General features: G+C 38.6%; 1 protein-coding gene across 3 annotated transcripts in view; it reads left to right on the top strand.

Annotated features, from left to right (window-relative positions):
• LOC128596893 (gamma-interferon-inducible protein 16-like) overlaps positions 1-11,672 on the top strand; it is a 38,062-nt gene extending 26,390 nt beyond the window's left edge. For all 3 annotated transcript variants that reach the window (XM_053606729.1, XM_053606730.1, XM_053606727.1), the window contains one exon: positions 10,540-11,672. The gene's annotated coding sequence lies outside the window, so the exon portion shown is untranslated. The remainder of the gene's footprint in view (positions 1-10,539) is intronic.
• Positions 11,673-12,785: the final 1,113 nt, after the last annotated feature.

Here is a 12,785-nt window from a genome sequence, read left to right as displayed (position 1 = left end):
CCCAGTGATAGATGGGATTATTAGCTCCTTTTTGTGGTTAATTCGAGTTCTGTGTATATGTAGTTACCAAGACATTGACAGATTTGTATATGCCAATATCTTTTCCCATTCTGAAGGTTGTCTGTTTGCTTTGATTATTGTTTCCTAAACTGGGCAGAAGCTTTTCAGTTTAATTTAGTCCCATTTGTTTATTTTTGTTCTTGCTGCAATTGCCATGGGAGGCTTCTTCAAAAACAATCTCTCCCCAGGCTGACGTCCTCAAGAGTTTTTCCCACAATTTCTTTTAGTATTTTTACCATTTCAAGCCTTAGATTTAAATCTTTTATCCATCTTGAATCAATTTTGGTAAGTGGTGAAAGGTGCGGGTCCAAATCCACTCTTTTACATGTGGTTATCCAGTTCTTCCAGCACCATTTATTAAATAGGGATTCTTTTCCCTAGTGTATGCTTTTGTTGAGTTTACCAAAGATCATATAGCTATAAGAGATTGGTTTTATCTCTTGATTTTCTATTTCATTCTAAATGTCTATGCCTCTATTTTTGTGCCAATATTATGCTGTTTTTATTACCGTGGACTTGTAATAGGCCTCAAGACTGGTAGGGTGATGCCTCTGGCTTTGTTTTTATTACTAAATATTGTCTTGGCTATATGGGTTTTTTCCTGGTTCCGTAAAAAACCAAGTACTATTTTTTCCCAAATCTTCAAAGTATGATATTGGTATTTTAATGGGATTGCATTGAAATCTGTAGATTGCTTTGGGTAGTATATACATCTTAACAATTTTGATTCTTCCCAGCCAAGAGCATGGGATGTTCTACCCCTTGTTAATGTCTTCCGCTATTTCTTTTCTTAGGAGTTCGTAATTTACTTTATAGAGGTTCTTCATTTCTTTTGTTATATATATATATAGATATATAGATATTCCTAGGTATTTCATTTTTTGTGAAGCTACTGTCAAAGGAATTGTGTCCTTGATTAGCTTCTCATCTTGGCTGTTATTGGCATCTACAAAGGCTACTGATTTGTGAATATTGATTTTATATCCTGAGACATTGCTGTTTTTCTCATATTATCAGCAAAGAGGGAGAGTTTAACTTCCTCTGCCCTGCTTTGGATTCCCTTTTTAACCTTCTCTTCCTGATTATATTGGCTAGAACTTCCTAGCACCATGTTGAATAGTAGTGGCAATAGGGGATATCCTTGTCTGGTTCCAGTTCTAAGTGGAAAAGCTTTCAGTTTTACTCTACTCATTATGATATTGTGGGTTTGTCATAGATGGCTTCAATTAGTTTAAGAAATGTGCCAACTATGCCAATATCCTTAAGTGTTCTTGTTAGAAAAGGACGCTGAATTTTATTGAATGCTTTTTCTGCATCTATTGAGAGGATCATATGGTCTTTGGTTTTGCTTCTATTGATACAGTGAATTACATTTATGGATTTGTGTGTGTTAAACCAGCCTTGCATCCCTTGGATAAAGCCTACTTGATTATGGTATACAATTTTTTTTAATGTGTAGCTAGATATGGGGTCAGATTTTATTGAGTATTTTTGCATCAATTTTCATTAGTGGAATTGGTCTGTAGTTATCCTTTTTTAGCTGGGTTATTTCCTGGTTTTGGTGTCAGGGTGATGTTTGCTTCACAGAAGGTGCTGGGGAAGATTCTTTCCTTCTCAATGTTTTGGAATATTTTCTGCAGTGTGAGTATGAATTGTTGTTTGAAGGTTTGACAGAATTCTGGTGTGAAACTATCTGGTCTAGGGCTTTTTTTTGTTATTGTTTCCACAATCTCAGTGCTTGACATTGGTCTGCTCAAGAGATCTATTTCTTCTTGGTTAAGTCTGGGGAGATGGTGTGATTTCAGGTATTGATCCATTTCCTCCACATTGTCCAATTTCTAAGCATAGAATTTCTTGAACTAGTTAGAGATAATCTCTTGTATTTTTATGATATCTGTTGTTATTTCTCCTTTTTCATTTCTGATTCAGGTTATTAGAGATTTTACTTTTCAGGTTCTAGTTAAATTGACCAAAGGTTTATCAATTTTATTTATTTTTTCAAAGAACCAACATTTTGTTTCACCAATATTTGAATGATTCTTTTGTTTGCAATTTTGTTTATTTGTAATTTAATTTTGGTTATTTCTTTTCTTATGCTGGGTTTGGAATTGGATTGCTCTACCTTTTCCATTATCTAAGGATGTCTCATTATGTTGTTGACGTGCTCTCTTTCTGTTTGTTTTATGTCAGCAACTAATGTGATAAATGTCCGTCTTTAAGACTGCTTTTCCCACAGGTTTTACTAACTTATACCTTCATTGTTGTTGTATGTGAGAAATTTAACAATTTCTTGCTTTATCGCTTCTTTCATCCAACTGTAATTCAACATAAAGTTGTTTAATTTCCATGCCTTTGTGTGGAGATAAAAGTTTTTGTTAGAGTTAAGTTCCACTTTTAATGCTTGTGGTCTGAGACGATACAAGGTATAATTTCAATTTTTTAATTTTTTGAGGTTTGATTCGTGTCCTAGAATATGATCTATTTGGAGTATATTCCATGGGCTGAAGAGAAGAACATATATTCCTTAGGGTTTGGATGGTGTGTTCTGTGTATGTCTATTAAGCCCAATTGTTCCAGGGTTACTTTCAAATCCCCTGTACATTTGTTCAGTTTCTGTTTACAGGATCTGTCCAGTTCTGTCAGAGGATTATTAAATTCTCTAGAAATTATGGTGTTATGGGATACCAGATTGCTTAAACCAGGGATCCTCAGACTCTTTAAACAGGGGGCCAGTTCACTGTCCCTCTCACTGTTGGAGGGCTGGACTATAGTTTAAAAACAATCTATGAACAAATTCCTATGCACACTGCACATATCTTATTTTGAAGTAAAAAGACAAAACAGGAACAAATACAAGCACACCACCTCATGTGGCCTGTGTGCCGCAGTTTGAGGACCCGTGGCTTAAAGCAATGAGGGTCTGTTTCATAAATCTGTAGCATTTCAGTTGGATGCATAAATATTTAGAATTGTATTGTTGTATTGTATTGTTCCCTTGACCAGTATGAAATGATCATCTTGGTCTGTCTTAACTTTAGTTGCTTTAAATCCATTTGTATCTGAAAATAAGATTGTAACCCCTCCTTTCTTCTGATTTACATTTGTGTGAACTATTGTCTTCTCTAAAAAAGAGGGCATTTTATATATTAGATAACTGAATGCTATCTAATTCATAGAATTAATCTAATATGATTAATGGTAGAAATGGTACAGTAGAAATGATGAAAATTAGTAAGAATAAATGTATTGCATTATATGATTGAAGATCCACCCCCTTACCTTTGGCAAAAGTACAAAGAAGCCACTCACTAGAAATGCCCTCATGGGTTCTTGAATATTTCTGAATTTTATTAAGAACCCTAAATGATGGTGCTAGGCATGCTACAAAACAGCAGAATTCTGCATCTAGAATTGTGGATTTGAAAGGATCCTTCTAGCAATGATCAAAACATCCAAAGCACCACAAAGAAATGATCAGTTTTGGAGAATGATCCATGGGCTGACCAGAAGAATGTATACTCATTATTATTAGGGTGGACTGTTCTGTGTATTTCTGTTAAGCTCATTTGTTCAAAGTCATTTTTAAGTCCATTGCTTCTTTGTTTAATTTCTGCTTGGAGGGTCTGTCCAATTCTGTTGGTGGGTGGGGGTTGATAGGATGTCTTACTGTTCAGATGGGTGAGTGTTCATTTATATACCTGGGAGCATTTTTGGGGGGTATATAAATATGTAGGATTGAAATGTCTTTGTGTTATATTGTTCCCTTGAGCAGTATATAATACACATCTGTATACTTCTTTACTTTTGTTGGTTTTAATCCCAAGGAATCTACAAATAAGAGAGCAATTTCTGCTTTTTTCTGATTTCCATTTTCCTGAAATATTGTTTTCCAACCCTTCACCCTGAGCTGTGTTTTGTCCTTGGAGGTTAGATGTATTTCCTAAAGGCAATATATACTTGGCTTGTACCTTTTTATCTAGTCAGCCATTCTATGTCTCTTCAGTGGGGAATTCTAGCCATTCACATTTATTGAGGGAATTGATAAGTATAGTGCAGTTCTGCTCATCTTGTTTCATGGAGATCTTTTTCTTAGTTTTATCACTTGTTCCATTGTGGAAGCTAGTTTAGTTTCTGGAACTTTTTACTTTGCTGGTGGTTCATTGTGATGATCAGTGTGTAGGATGGGTCTGAGTACTTTCTGCAGAGCTGGTCCTCTTGTGGCAAATGTCTTCAATGTTTCTCACGTAATGGGTGCAACGCAGTGGTATAAGGCACACCTGCTGCTACAAGGCTCAACTACAACTTGGACTTTCACCTAACAAATTAAAAAAAAATGTAACTTAATCATTTGTACCCAGATATTAATCTGAAATTAAAACAAACAACCAAACAAAACCTAAAGCAACATGGTCCTGGGTTTCTTGGAACCTAAAAAGCATATGATAGGAACAAATTTATGTATTTTCCTGATGATCAAGGCTTAATGAACAAACACCTATTAGTGTGGCCAATCTGGGGGGAGATTTGCTCCCTTGTAATTGAAAAGGGTTACCTACCAAAAGATGACCCACAGAATTGTGCTTCACTAAGTTAGCTTAAACCAGCTTTCAGCACAGGTAGAGCCAGTGTTCCATGCCAAACCAATGAAATGCTAAGCCTCTGAGCTTTGGCATTTTTCAGAGTGAATATGGTTATTCTGGTTTCTGTGTATGCAGGAATGGGGATTAATGAATCTACATGTTTATTATTATTAAAGAGAAAATTGACAAAGTAAGGATCCTGAAAAAGGGGTAAGACAAACAAAAGAAAATATATATATCATGCCTCATCTCATACTGAAAACCATTACCAAGATAAAATAATTTGTTTTCCTTGAGACAATTGAAACCAAAATAACTAAACTTGTGATTCCAAATAAATGACGCCTTCTCCAGAGCAGAGTTAGCCACTGAAAACAGCAGCAGTCAACACACTTTCATTTTTTATTTTTAAGGAACTTCCACAAATCTCACCCAGCAGTTATCGTTAGCAAGGAAACATCTTTATTTCTCCATTTTTGTGCTTCCCAACAACATAATAACAAAGCTCATCAGATCTTGAAAGTCAATTTCATTGAATCCCTGCTATATACAGTATCATTATTTGATTAAATTTTTCATAATTAATCAAGATTGTGCATTGAGATCCTAATGTAGCACATGTCCTTTCCTACTCACAAAGTGTATGTTCATCAAATTATTCCTGACTGGAAGATTTCTGAATTTTACTAGTCCAGTTATGGAGAGAGATTGTTGGGAAGTAGCCAGAGGAGGAAAGATGAATATAATAATGCATTCAAAGTCTATATTCCAGTTTACACTCACCCTGTAATTTTGTTCATGAACTTACTGTAGGTTTTATTTTAAACCATCCATGCTCTCTCCCAAATCAGGAACTTAGACATAGTTTTGACTTCCTTTGCTGGGATCACTTTCTCCAGTCTCTTCTGTAACCCAGCTCTCCACAGGTGTGTACGCCAACATCTCTTCCTGTAGCAAGTCCTCACTGGTACCCCATTTCAGGATAGACTAGTTCCTCCCATTTTTGGTTCTCGCAGGTACTCCTTACATGTTTCTCAGGTCCCTTTACTGTCCCTTGAGGCATGTAAACAACTGGAATGAAGGAGTAATTTTCCAACTTTCTAGACTGTAAGCTTAGATTCTGTAGGTTCTCTCTACTGCAGGGAAAAGAGCTCAAGAGACAAAGTCAGTTCATGATGTTCTCATCAACCCCTATCCCAGCTTGTCTTGCCCTCTGTCCTAAAAGATGCTGCATTCAGGACTCTTATCATTTATGTATATTATATAACTTACTCTTCATGACAACGCCATAAGTATGATATTGTTCAGCTCATTTCACATATGACAATACTGATGTTTATAGTTTTGGAAAATGTCTGTTAAAGAACACACAAGGGAGGGGGTACATGTTGCTTGTTGCATAGAAAGACAATTACTGAGACAAAACTAGGATTGTCAATGAAGAAAAGATTTATTACAGGAGATGCATCTGCTGAGAGGGGGAGGTCAGACTGTCTCAAATAGGTCTCCCCAACCAACAGGGTCAGGGGCTTTTTATGAAGGTGAAAATGAATAATGCATAAGGGGAATGAAAATCATTATGTGTTTGAGGTAGAGTGTAGGTCACACAAGTACAGTGAGAAATCATGGTAATAGATACATCCCATGAACAAAAAATGGCAGATGTGTCCCTCTCAGCGTAGGGAAATTAATATTATAATGGGCTAGGAGTTAATATTGCTCATTATTTCGGTCTTGGCCAGGCTCAGCAGGTGCTTTTGCATAACCCTCAGTGAAGTATTACTTATCTTGTCTTTTCTAGACAACTGGTGGTGTATGGTTTTGTAGTTATCTCATCACTGTAAGGAGGTACATTCCTGGGAAAGAAACTCAAAAGAGAATGCCTCGGTGCCACAGAAAGTTACAAAGTTCTGATCAGCAATTCTTACTGGCCTGGGAACTTGAAACATAAGTGAACTATGAAAAAAAATCCATAAAAAATGTTTTCTTGCTTATGGAGCTGGTTACATGTTTGTTCCAGTAAGAAAGAGCGGATTTTAACTTGTCTGAAGTATATTTAGATGTGCTATTTAGATGTGCGTGTATATGTAACTATCTCAGAATACACATTGTAATGTTTGGCTTTTTTAAATAGCTGAACTCTGCAGCCTCCAATGAGGAGGCAGAAGAGAAGTCAGAGAATGCGCCAGTCAGGGGCAACGGTGTGGTAGCAGGCTCCTCCAGCCCCTCCACCCATGACATTTTTAACAAGTGGTACAACAGAAGTATATTACTGAAAGCTGGGAAGTGAGAAAAACTGTGGCAAATGGACGTCAAATGTAAATTGGAAAATATGGGTTTCAGTATTATAATTAATACTAGTAAAACTGTAACATTTTGTAAATACCCTCTGATCTCACTTAAATGAAGCATAAAGATCCAGATCCTGGAAATTCCCTAAGGGAGACCTAGAATCCTGTAATTGTGACTAAGACTATTTAAGAATTATGGTTGCCTCACTTATACAGCAGCTCACCTGTTGTTATGCTGACACTTGCCACCCTTTTCACCAAGTAGGCTTACCTACCCAGAAATAAGCTCAAGGGAAGTGCTTGACCATGCTGGGTCACATCAGTTCCTAACACAGGTTGAGCCAGGAATCTAAGATAAATGAACTTTCAATCATCTGCGTTTCAACCTTTCCAGACCAAAGACTGTAATGCTGGTTCCTGTGTCTGCTGAAATGTGGATAAAGGAAGCTATATTGATGCCAATATCCAGGGGGAAATTAACAGAAGAATGATCTTATCAATAATTAAAAAACTTGTATATAACATTCAACTTAGAGAGAAAAACTTTGTTCAGAAATAATACTTCTTTTCTTCATAAAATAATAATAAATCTTCCATATTTATTGTTCCAGAAGGGAGAAGCTGCCCAAGTAACACAGACATCCTCCACAAATTCCAGAGCTGGAATGCTACCTGCCACCAATCTGTGTGTTTGTTGCCCCACTCAACAGATCCTTAAGCAGGGTGCCACGTTTCTGTTTCCTCTGCTTTTGTCTCCTTCAAACATAAGGGTTGATCGGAATTTTGAAAGGGATTCTCTGACTAAATGTAATTTCATTATATTACTGGTTAACTTTCATCATTGATCAATGTATAACTGGACAAGTCACTGGATTCTACATTCTTCATTACTCATAAGATATGCATTCATGGTGTCATTTTGGTCTTCTAAAAGATTAGTGTCTGTTGTTGGTCCAAATATAGAGAGAGTATGAAGAGAGGTGTCCAGTCAAGGAGAGATGAATACAACTGTATGTTCATTTCTTACATTCCAGTTTCCTTTCATAACTTTCCACTACAATAATGAACATACATTAGGGTGGTTGTCCAAAAATCCTTCTCCTTCCCATATAAGGTGTTTTAACATATGGTGCTTCCTTTTGTTTAGAATCCCTTGCTCTCTTCTCTTCATTGGCCCAGAAATATTTCTGGATGGACCAAAATCCCTTCTTCAGCAAAACCTTGCTGCTACACCCCTTCTGCAATAGAGCATATCATGCCAAGTTTCCTGAACACAAGCTTTTATTTTCTTATACCCTTAACAAAATCTAATGATTGAGTGTATTTCAACCCTACTAGAAAAAAGGTCCAGAAAATGGATTTTATGTCCAGGGAAAAAGCAGACAACCATGCACAAATGAGTTGTACCTCTCTGTTCAAATTAAATCCATGCCTGCCATTGTTTGGCTATGATGTGACCAGTGTGGTCATGTCTTCCTCGGACACAGAACACATTGAGTGTGGAGACAGCTGGGGATAAAAGCAAGGAGAGCATTTCATCACTATTCTCTTACCTAGATCCTCACTAAGAGCCAAGCTGTACTCTAACCAGGCTACAGACGCCTTCCCCACCCCACACATACAAGTTGAAGACCATATTCAGGGATTTGTGGTTTGTGGTAGCTTTTTGGTTTTTAATGCGTTTGTCAGTGTTGATAGGTCTAAAAGTCCTATTTTCTCTTCAGTAAAGTCTACATGTCTTATATGAGGGTCATCTTGATTTAGGTGGATGAACTTCATGCCTAGTCATTACCAACTTAGACCTATTTATCTGTGATACTTCAGAAACATAAGTGGACATCCCAGGACAACATCCTAGGAAGGAATTTATTTCAGCAACATCTGGCTTAGAAGGGTCTATATGGAGTTTTCCTAAGTCCCATCTTTCACTGTCGGCAATACAACCATTCCTATAGCCATAGGAGTTATTTGGCCACATGTAAACCCCACTTGGCTTAGGAATCCCAGGCAGGGTCTCATGTCTCCTGCACGTAACCACCCCGTGTATTCATTTCTTCTTTAACATATTTCACCTCCACAGGAGGCCTAGAAAATATGTCTGATCACTTCCTCTATGATTCACTAGCTCTCAAAGAAGTCCTTGTTCATATACATCATGGGTAATCCCAAAGATATGGTTTGTAATATGATTTCCCTAAGCCTCCTTATTAAAAACCAGAAGCAGGCTATTTTTTTCTTTTTCTTACGTAACTTTTGTCATGACTCCCTTCAAGCAAAGAGCACAGAATGGTCAGGAAACCAATGAGAGATATTGCTGGTTTAAAATTACTATACAGGGGAAAGAAAAAAATACAATTTTTATTCCCATTCATTATAACTTAATTTGGGGGTTTCACAAGATAGTCAACATAAATCTTGTCTGTGGATTGGGCAGACTTACAAACTTTACACACACCACGAAATAACAAAGGCAATAGTGAAGCTTCTGGTAACTGATCACCCACTGAGTATAGGTGGAAGTAAAAATTGTATTTTATGTACATTATTCCATTCATTCTTTAATATACCCCTGTGATCACAGTAGGAAGATCACATTCTAGGTAGCAAAAAAGTGTTTTTTGGACAGGTTAAGTTTGGGATCCCCATAGGATATATACAAGCTATCCATATGATGTGTAGATATTGAGCATGGAAGATAATTTGGGCTGGGTCTTTGACTGAGTTATGTGATTGTAGAGATAGTTGTTAAAGTAGTGGCTGTAACTAATAGTATCTAAGTCAAATAGTGATGTTGATGTAATTCATGTATGTAAATAGTGATATTGATATTGATCAATAGTGATATTCATGTAATTCATGTAAAAGCCATTGTTTTATGTATTAATTAATTTAACTTATTTAATTCTTTATGACACACAGTGATCAGGTAAGAGAATTTAATTTGAGGGTGATCAGCAGAGCTCCTATCACACTTAAATAATCAAGGATGCCCCTGAGCGAATCAGAACCAGCCTTAGTGAGAGACATACACTGAAGCAGACAGGGGTGGTTGGGGCTCCATGACAGAGGCCACACTGTCACAAAGACAGACACGTTCCTGTGGGTTTCCAGGAACACTAACAAAGCCTACTACTGGAATGCAAACAGCTCAGAACCAAGGCTGACACATCCTGGCACACAGTCATGCACGTGCTCTCAGATGGCTTTAGTGCAGGGGCCATACGTCAAGCATCGCAAATATTTCTTGACCAGGAATACCTTTTGTACTCTCCTCTCAACTTTCTACCCAAGGAGAACCTTCCCCTCAATTCCTTGCATTGGGTACCTCAGCTCCTTCCTCTTTGATGTTTCTCCAGCATCTCCTGTACTTCCCCTGTGTTCATGCTGGGTAGTACTGTGAACCCCATTTCACAGTCCCAACCAAGGGGAGGGGAGACATGACTCAAAGGGCAAGAACTCATCCAAGGAGGTAGGTGAGAGTGCGAAGAGAGTCCTTTACAGGGGAATAGAGGAGAAGAGGTTGTTTGGGAGGAGACAGTGTGAGTGAATGGAGAAATGAATTACCATCTTCCTTTCAACAGGTTTATCTCTATTTTTTTTTCTTCAAGGTCATCAAGGAGGAGAATGCCAAAGAACAACCATTCAATCTAAACATCACCTGAAGTCTTCCTCCTAAAAACATGGATGGCATTGATAATAATGTTTATGGAGTTAAGATATAAATGCAAATAAAAAATGTGTGTGTGTGTGTGCGTATAGGTGAAATACAACAGTATGTACACCAGCTAATATTCTAGTGAACAGAGTACTAAGGATGCTTTTTTATTTTATACTTTTTACCTTTTTGTATTAACATGAGTTTTTGCATTTATGGCTTTTATAATTTCAAAAAAAAAAAAAACAAACATTTTTTACAGATAGAAGGGGGACTTAAAACCCCATTCTTGGCAAGGTAAAACACCTCCAGAAAAAGGGAAAAACAGAGAAATAAGTTGATCAAGGAAGAATAAATATGATTTATGTATCTTACTTTTAAGCCTGCAGCTAAATTACTTATCTGAGCAGTTCCTGCTTTTTCTAGAAGCCTGACTTGTATGCAAGAGATATAGCTTGCAAACACCCCTGCTGGGTCTGTAAACAGTCTGAAGAATAATGGCCATAGAGGAAGCTACATGCAGGGCCCAGGAAGGAACATAAGCAGACCATCCCCTGCCCAGTCAACAGTCAAAGCAAATACCTATTGTGGGGATTTGTTTTAGGGCCAGGGCAGAGATTAAGGGAACTGCTTGAGCCCTGAAGCATGGGCAGGAGGGTTTGTAGCCTAATCACAGAGGGAGATGCTTTCAGGTGGCTATCAGAAGAAAATTCTTCTTTTCCACCAATTCTTCAGAGGAGCCTGATGCCATTGGGTCTGCTCCACAGAGAAATAGAGGGGAATAACCTCCCCCAAGGAATCTGTGTGTGTGTATCCACAGACAGGAAGCTGCCCCACACAAGGCTCAGGTTTTGGATTTCTCAAGGCTGCTCAGACCCTTGAAGTTAATGATTATAGATAGAATAAGACCTAACATGCTTATTCAGAAAAACTGCTGATGTTTTTGTTCCTTTCCTCGGCTTACCCTCTGGGCTAAAAGAGGAAATCGCCTTCAATAAAAGCTGAGTGGAACAAACACTCAGGGCCACTTGCTGGAACCCTACAAGCTAGCTGTGGTCCCCTGTGTTCCCACCTTTGAAAACTCTATTCCATGTGTCCTGTCTCATTATCTCTTGCCACTTTAACTTTATTTTTCTTCAGTCAACCACCACCAATTCCAAAGGTCTTAAAGGACCCTGCCCCTGGGGCAGGACCCTGGCTTTTTTTTTTTTTTTCTTAAATAGTGTTTCCCAACAGTGTCTTTAATCCATTTATGACTTTCTGGGATATCCTAGGAGGTATTTGCAAGCTGCAGATTCCCCTTCCACAACCACAGGCCATAGGTTTTACAATTTGTTGCTGGCAAGGCTGATACTCTGGCTGTGACAGCTCTGCTCCTGTCTTGAGCTGCCCCTGGCCTCAGAACATCACGTGGAGGTCCCACCCCCAGCTGCACTCCACCCAGCATGGAGACAACAAAGCTGGTCCTCAGGTACCCCTACACCATGTATCCCCAAAAGGGAGCTTTGGGAGCTGTGTACTAGAAGGACCACAGGAAAAAGCAGTGGCTCGTTTAAACAGTGAGTGGTGATGGGAAGCAGTGAGCTCCACATCCTGGGGTTTCTGGATCTGATTGCAGCTTGTGAATTTATTTTCCAAATTGCCTTAAATCCTTGTTGAGTGGGTGAGTGAAACAAGCTGCCACATAGCTTTCACAAGCCCTAAAGGGGCATGGTGAACTCCATAACCTGCGGCCCTTGAAACTGAATCAGCCAGCCTGTTTTAGTACACGAATAGCCCCAAATCCCTGCTGAGTTGGGCTACCTGTGTATCAAGCAGCTGCTTGACTCTGACAGGTTCTAGAAGGGATGGGATGAATGTGGGGTGAACTCCACAATCTGGGGCCTCTGAAATTGAAATCAGCCCCTCAGATTAGGCATCCAAATGGTCCTAATAATCTACTGAGTGGTTATTAGAACAAATAGCTGCCTTGCATCTGGAATAAGAGTAAAGAGTCCAGCCCTTAGGACCCATCAAACTGATACCAGCCCACCAGATCAGGCAGCCACATAGCCCCCATACCCACTGAGCAGCTGGCAGAATGAGGAGCTGTCATTTGGCATTGGCAAATCCTAGAAGGGGTGTGGAGACCTCTGCATTTTGGGGTAGCCCATTCTATCACCATCCCATCTGACTGGACATCTAAATGGTCCCAGAGCT

This window comes from Nycticebus coucang, chromosome 10, assembly GCF_027406575.1.
Source record: "Nycticebus coucang isolate mNycCou1 chromosome 10, mNycCou1.pri, whole genome shotgun sequence".
Classification (NCBI taxonomy): Eukaryota; Metazoa; Chordata; class Mammalia; order Primates; family Lorisidae; genus Nycticebus; species Nycticebus coucang.
The sequence above is the reverse complement of the archived record's forward strand: the minus strand, read 5'-3'. Positions and strand labels throughout refer to the sequence as shown.